The sequence below is a fragment of the Artemia sp. Qi Xiang Cuo genome, chromosome 13 (assembly GCF_049724085.1).
Source record: "Artemia sp. Qi Xiang Cuo chromosome 13, ASM4972408v1, whole genome shotgun sequence".
NCBI classification, from domain to species: domain Eukaryota; kingdom Metazoa; phylum Arthropoda; class Branchiopoda; order Anostraca; family Artemiidae; genus Artemia; species Artemia sp. Qi Xiang Cuo.
Genome location: NC_142806.1, coordinates 33,575,719 through 33,582,408, shown reverse-complemented (window position 1 = coordinate 33,582,408; position 6,690 = coordinate 33,575,719).

The window sequence follows — 6,690 nt, the reverse complement described above, 5'->3', positions numbered from 1 at the left end:
CCGAGGATGACCATCAAGGACAATATCATGATATAACTGTGTCCAAGGTCAAACCCAAACAGTGGACTTCATGGAGGGAAACCCTATTGCAAAAAATGCCCCATCCCCCTGAAGACATGGCATTCAAACAGTGGAGGATCCCTGCGAAAACTCTTGATTCCTCCCAAAGCTCTCAAGAATCATTCAAATCTCCTGAGTTGAAATCTCAAAACGAGGACTTAGAGAATAAGCTTTCGACTACAAAAGTAGTAGAAAATTACGAAGGACGGGGAGGTTATTCCTCAAAAATATAAGGTGTAACCTGTAAAACTTGTAACACAGAATCATCGGAAACCAGTTCCGAAGACTCTGACGGCGAATCAGACCATATAGTAGTTAAAGAAACAGAGAAATCAAAACCGACTTCAGCAGCCGCAAACGCGAAGGAAACAAAGTTAAAAGGACAAGAATTTTTGAAAAAACAATACAAAAAGTTTGATCGTATTTCGCTATAGAAACCGAAAAAGAAAAAACCGCAAGAAGTCGAGGAGAGAGTAACGACACAATCGGGTAGAACGCTCACAAAATCAATTTGGTGGAATTACACTTAATCAGTATAGGATTAAAAGATTTTATGGATAGGCATCACAAAGAAATAATAATTAAAAAAAAAACTTTTAGCTCACAAGTAAAAATCATACAATTATGAAATGCTGTATAAAAATTTCGTTCAACATATATCATGGCTTCGCATGAATCAAAACCGTCTGATACCGTCCGTTCAACATAAATCAGTTTCCGAAAACAAAGTCTAATTAAAAAGTCACATTGCATATAATTAATTCGAATAATTTCCTTTAATATGAAAGTTTATCCGTACCATTCCAGTACGATGTATCCAGTCCAACTGAAAGAAGCCGTGATAAGAAGTACTAAGCGAGAAATATTCATACACCTTAGAAATGATCTTTGGTTATTTTCTGTTCCAAGAGAAACTGTTGAAACTATGCTTTGTTACAATAATACAAAAAGAATAGACCCAGGTTATAAGACAGAAATATTGTTACAAGATGTGGGTACGATAACCATAAAACAAGGATGTTGACTTATAACTAAGGAGTCAACTGTTCGAACGCCGTTAATTACCACGAGCACAAAAATAATAAGTCCCAAAATCAGCAACTTCTAGGCAATTAACTTAGAGTACACTATTCCCAATATATAAAACAAAGATATAAAAAAGTCAAAATTGTCAACAATAGAAAAGAAGAAAGGGACAATAAAACTTACAAAAATAAGAGAAGTATTAGATTCCCATATTACCATATTTACAAATGAAAACCAGAGGTTATCATGTGTGGACGATAGATACGGATTGTTCTCAACCAATTTCTAGTGGAACATACTATTGGCCGTATGTTTCGTATTCGCGACTTCCCTGACCATAAAAACCCTATTTACTTTTAATTACGGAAAAATCCTGAGACTAAGAAGGCGAAGAACACGGGGAAGAACACGGGGAAACAGCTGAAATGCAGAGGTTAAACCCGGAACCCCATGAGAACGTCTAAGCCAAGAAAAAGGGAAGACATTAGAAAACGAGTGGGTATAGAGGTTTCCACTCGTCCTTGCTATGTCTTGTTCCCTCATTGTAAGGTTGTTTATGTAAAACCGTGCAGTTACGACGCTCCAACATGCGTTTCTTAAACAGCACGGACGTGCGTGAGCAATGCAGACATGAAATATACTGTAACATTAGACCTCAAAAATTAATCATGTAGCATAAACTCTGTTTAAATGATTATTTTAAATCTAATGTAAAATTAGCTAAGTGTTGAAAGAAGTTGAAATAAAGTGTTTGTAGTTGTGTATATTTAAAAGCATAATAAGAGACCAACCTTAAAGTTAAAGAATTAATCTGTTATATAGTCGTTAGGCTGTAACAAGTTAGAAAAAACTTCTATGTATTGAATTTCCCAATGGAAACTTTACATATATATTTCAACCAACATGATAAAAATTTTGTTTTGTGTACTAATATTGGTGTATTTATTTAACTCTGTCTCTTAGCGTAAAATTCATGTACCCAATCGATACGTGACTTATTTCTACTATGAGTATTTACATTAAAGAACGTGTGATTCTGCCTCGTTATTTTTATTACAGGAAGTGGATTGACATATTGGATATCGAGCATTACAATGAGTTGTCCAGCGCATATACAACCTAGTTGCATCTATTTTCATCATACCTCAACCAACGAAGAATATTTACCATACACTCCAGTCGTTTTTCATCCCAACTTCGTCAATCAAAACAACAGTTACCTTTGATCGTTGTTTCCTTAGCCATGAACCATATTACGTATCAGGTAACATTATATTTGAATCTCAGCATCCAGGGCATTATTGAACTATATAATCTCATAAATTCTGAGACCCCATCGACCAGTACAAGATATAAGTACATAAATATCGCCTTTGATAATCATTATGGACCCATTTACCACATGACCGTATAGTTAAGATATTTGATGACCCCAAAAACTATTTATGTGTCACAGAATCACGCGTCAAATTTCTTTCGACCATCTCTCGGAATCCATCGTATCCCCTCTGTGTGAAAAGTTCATATATCTGTTATCCCATAAATGTCACGAGCAATTTCTGAAAAATAGACCTGGAAACCAACCATCGAATTACAGGAACCAAAATTAACCCCAGTGACTAACCCCTCAGTGACAATATACCCCTCCCACAAGTTAAAGAAAATATGTTGAAGGAGTCACTACAGTTGATGTCGACCTGTTCCAAATCCAAACTTCAATTCCCCTGTGATTAGCCTATAAATCACCGCAAAGGTTAATAAACGCAAGCCATGAACTAACAATTTTATAAGAGAACTGTGATCCCTAAGTGCACGAATGAACAACTTTATACGAGAACTGTGATCCCTAAGTGCACGAATGAACAATTTTATACGAGAAATACATTCTCTATGTGCCTTAAATTATCCCAAAAATGATATGCTGAGAAGAAAATAAAAACGCACTCCCAGTTTTTGACCCCTTAATGATAAGGCACCCTATGAACTATCAAAAAGCAAGTGAGAATGAACTCTGATAGCACATTCCCAAACTTGTAGTTGGAAGCATCATTTCCTAGTTGACAATTAGAGAAAGCTTGTCGTTTGAACACAATTATGCCTGAGCTGTTCAATGAAAAAACCATAACGTCAGTGCTTTAAAAAATTTGCTTGAACAAAAAGAGTGGATGAAAATAATTTACATAAGAAGGATTGATTATACTCACGACTCGAAGGTGATGAAATAATTGTGAATTTACATACATTTCTTCTTAATAGCTTTGATAACTCAAAAAATTCCAATATCCTATAATTGATATTACATAGCAAACATCCCCTGTGAAAGTGTTTTAATATTACCAGTGAACATGGTAAATCCAATATTGTGTGTTTTAAATCGTTCTTGTATGTAGTGTAGTGTTTAAATCGTTCTCTGTATGTCGTGCTATTCATTTAATGTAGCGTAGATAGAAAGAAGTGTGCCCTACAGACAGAAAAATCAAAAAAAAACTTGTAAATGGTAAATTCTCAAACAAATCTTAGGTAAAGGTAGAATAGCCCCAACCTTGTCGGAAATGTAAAAGCAATCAGTATTAGATGTAGAAAGAAAAAAAAATCTTTAGTATAGTAGCTAGCCTAGAACCATGAATAATCTTAGTCCGGTAGATGAATTTTAGATAGGGATGTAGAATAAAACAAGAAAATTAGTAGAGATAATTTTAGCACTCCTGATTAAGCCAAAATAAAAATATGAAATAATACAATGTCAATCAAAATTATGTAGAATAAATAGTTAATAAATTGAGAACATTTCAAAAGCCCAAAGGCAAGCAAGTCCTAATGACGGGACGTCACTAACTAATGGGAAGGGTAATATGTACCGTGAGTAAAATGATATATTTAAAATACAAAGAATAAAGTTCCTTCTTTCTAAAGATAAATCCCACTTCCTCTAATTAAGTTTAAATCTAGTTTCAAAAAACGAAAAGTCCTTAATCAGCAAAACGAAAAATTGCAGTTAGCCTCAGACAAAGAACATCACTATCCAGATTTGGATTTTGCTATGATAGTGGGCAATAAAAAGATGACGCACACATTATTTTTAAGGAAGATTAAATTAGAGGAGCCGTGTGAACGTTTGAATCATCAGAAATATTTAAGACAGATTATTGGACGGAGGGTTTGGCCCACCTCAAAACTTAGGCCAATCGTGTGTAGCTCCCACGGCACATGATCAGGACTTAGGATATATAGTGTAGAAGTGTTTTTCGTGCTCTCATGAATATAGACAGAATTATATTGGCGTTCAGGCATTGCAATTCAAATTATTATGCAGTTATTGTAGAGACTTGGTTATTATTTGCCGTTATTTGAAGTGACCCATTGCTGTACACCTAAACATTTAAGTCTTAATAAAACCACTGCTTTTCTATTGTATGTTTATTTTATTTTATATGTCTGTATCTAGTCACACGACAGGTAATTAGTTCGTATGTCTCCAAGGTACCTTCCCAGGGAATCTGATCTCCAGATAGCTCGAGGAAAAGAGGTCACATTTATATGGCTACACATTTTACTTTCTCTCAATAATTGAGGGTGGCGCGATCATAAATTTACTTCACTCCCCATTGCTGTGGCGCAGGCCTTAATGGCACAATCTTTAGCGCCATAAGTTGCGCGATCGGAGAACTTATAAGGTGTAAGTTCACAGCTTCAAAGTACGATATTAGATTTGACACGGTCAATATTTATGACCACAATTGCCTCAGTCATTTTTTTTTATCACCACAATTAAGCCCAGTCCTTTCTTTTATCGCTACATGTCGACCCCGAAGTTTCCGTTATATGGTCTTTGATCTATTTATAAAAAATCGCTATCTCAAAGTTCTTTTGACTCTTAAAAAGTGAACAAGAACTTTAAATTTACAATCGAATGAGCCCTCTTTGAATCTTATACGAGCATTCCTTCCATAAGAACCATATATGCCCCCTGGGCATAACATACAACGCCTGCCCTCGGGCCCCGGGGGGTTTGTGTCGAAACCGGAGTTTTTGTTATATGATCTTTCAACTATTTTTAATGTCAACATGGCTGTCTATAAAATTTCTATCGGATACATTTGGGAAAAAAGGGCATGGGGGGCTGAATACCCTCCAATATCTTTTGACGCTTAAAAAGTGAACTAGAACTTTCAATATCCAATCAAATGAACCTTCTCTGAAGTTTATACGAGTATTCCTTCCATAAGAACCGTATATGACCCCGGGGCATAACTAATAACCCTTGCCCTGAAGACCTTGGGAGGGAGTATCATGCTCAAAGATATAATTTCCAGAACTTTCAACTATGTTGAATAAAATGGCTATCTCAAAGTTTTTTTTTGATGTGTTTGGGGAAATACTGGGTGTTGAAGGGGTGTTAGTTGCCTTCCAATCATTTTCGACCATTAAAAAGGGCACTAGCCATTTAAATTTCCAATCGAATGAGCCCTTTTTGAAGTTTCTACGACAACGCCTTCTATAAAAAGCTTATATGCCCTGAGGACTATGGGGGGGGGGTGTTATCCTCAAAGACCTAATTTCCAGATTTTTCAACCAAGTTGAACAAAATGGCTATCTCAAAATTTTGATTGGATGTGTTTGGGGAAAAGGTAGACGTGAGAGGGGTTAGTTGCCCTCCAATCACTTTCAACTTTTAAAAAGGGCACTAGCCCTTTGAATTTCCAATTGAATGAGCCCTTTTTGAAGTCTCTATGGCAACGCTTTCAATAAGAACCCTATATGCCCCCAGGGCATAACTTACAAACCTTGCCCTAAGGGCTGTGGGGGAGTGTCCTCCTCAAAAACATAATTTCTATCTGGAAATAAACTAAGCAGATTAAAATGGCTATCTCAAAACTTTGATTGGATGTGTTTGGGGAAATGGTAGGCGTAGAAGGGGTGTTCATTGCCTTCCAATCACTTTTGGCCCTAAAAAAGGGCACTAGAACTCTCAATTTCTAATCAAATGAGCCCCCTTTGAATACGATGACCCCTTCCATATGAAGTGCCTCTGGGGAAAAAAAATTAATAAAACATTGGAGCCGTATGGCCTTTACTATAGGCAACGCTATAGCGTGGTCTCTGACAAGTAAATTGTACTATTCAGAAAATACTTTTCGCTCCTTGTTTGAAACTGTTCTTCTTGCAATAATCAACTTCCATTGGGTAAAATACGGCTTTCATTAACATAATTTGTTGCTAAGAATTGTAAACGATTAATCTCTAGTGCACCCAAAATTCTAATTTATATTAAAAAAGGAAGTTAAGCAAAATGAGACAAAGTGTCTTTATTTTATTGAGAATCATGCAGAAACTGAAAAACAAATGCCCGTAAAACTCAAAAAGAGTTCAAAAGTACTTTAAACTACAAATTTTTTTGTTTGCACTTCAAAACTTTGTAAGTTCTGTTATAAAATTATTAACTCCAGTTTTGGAAATAGTTTTGCTAATCGAAAGGATTAGCAATAACTATTTGTTTGGGTTCAATGAAACAATTAGGCAATTCATTTAAAAGAATTTCTCGTCTTACTCAAACCGAACCACTCTAAGAATATAATGCAATTCCCCCTTTAAAGTACTCGGTTC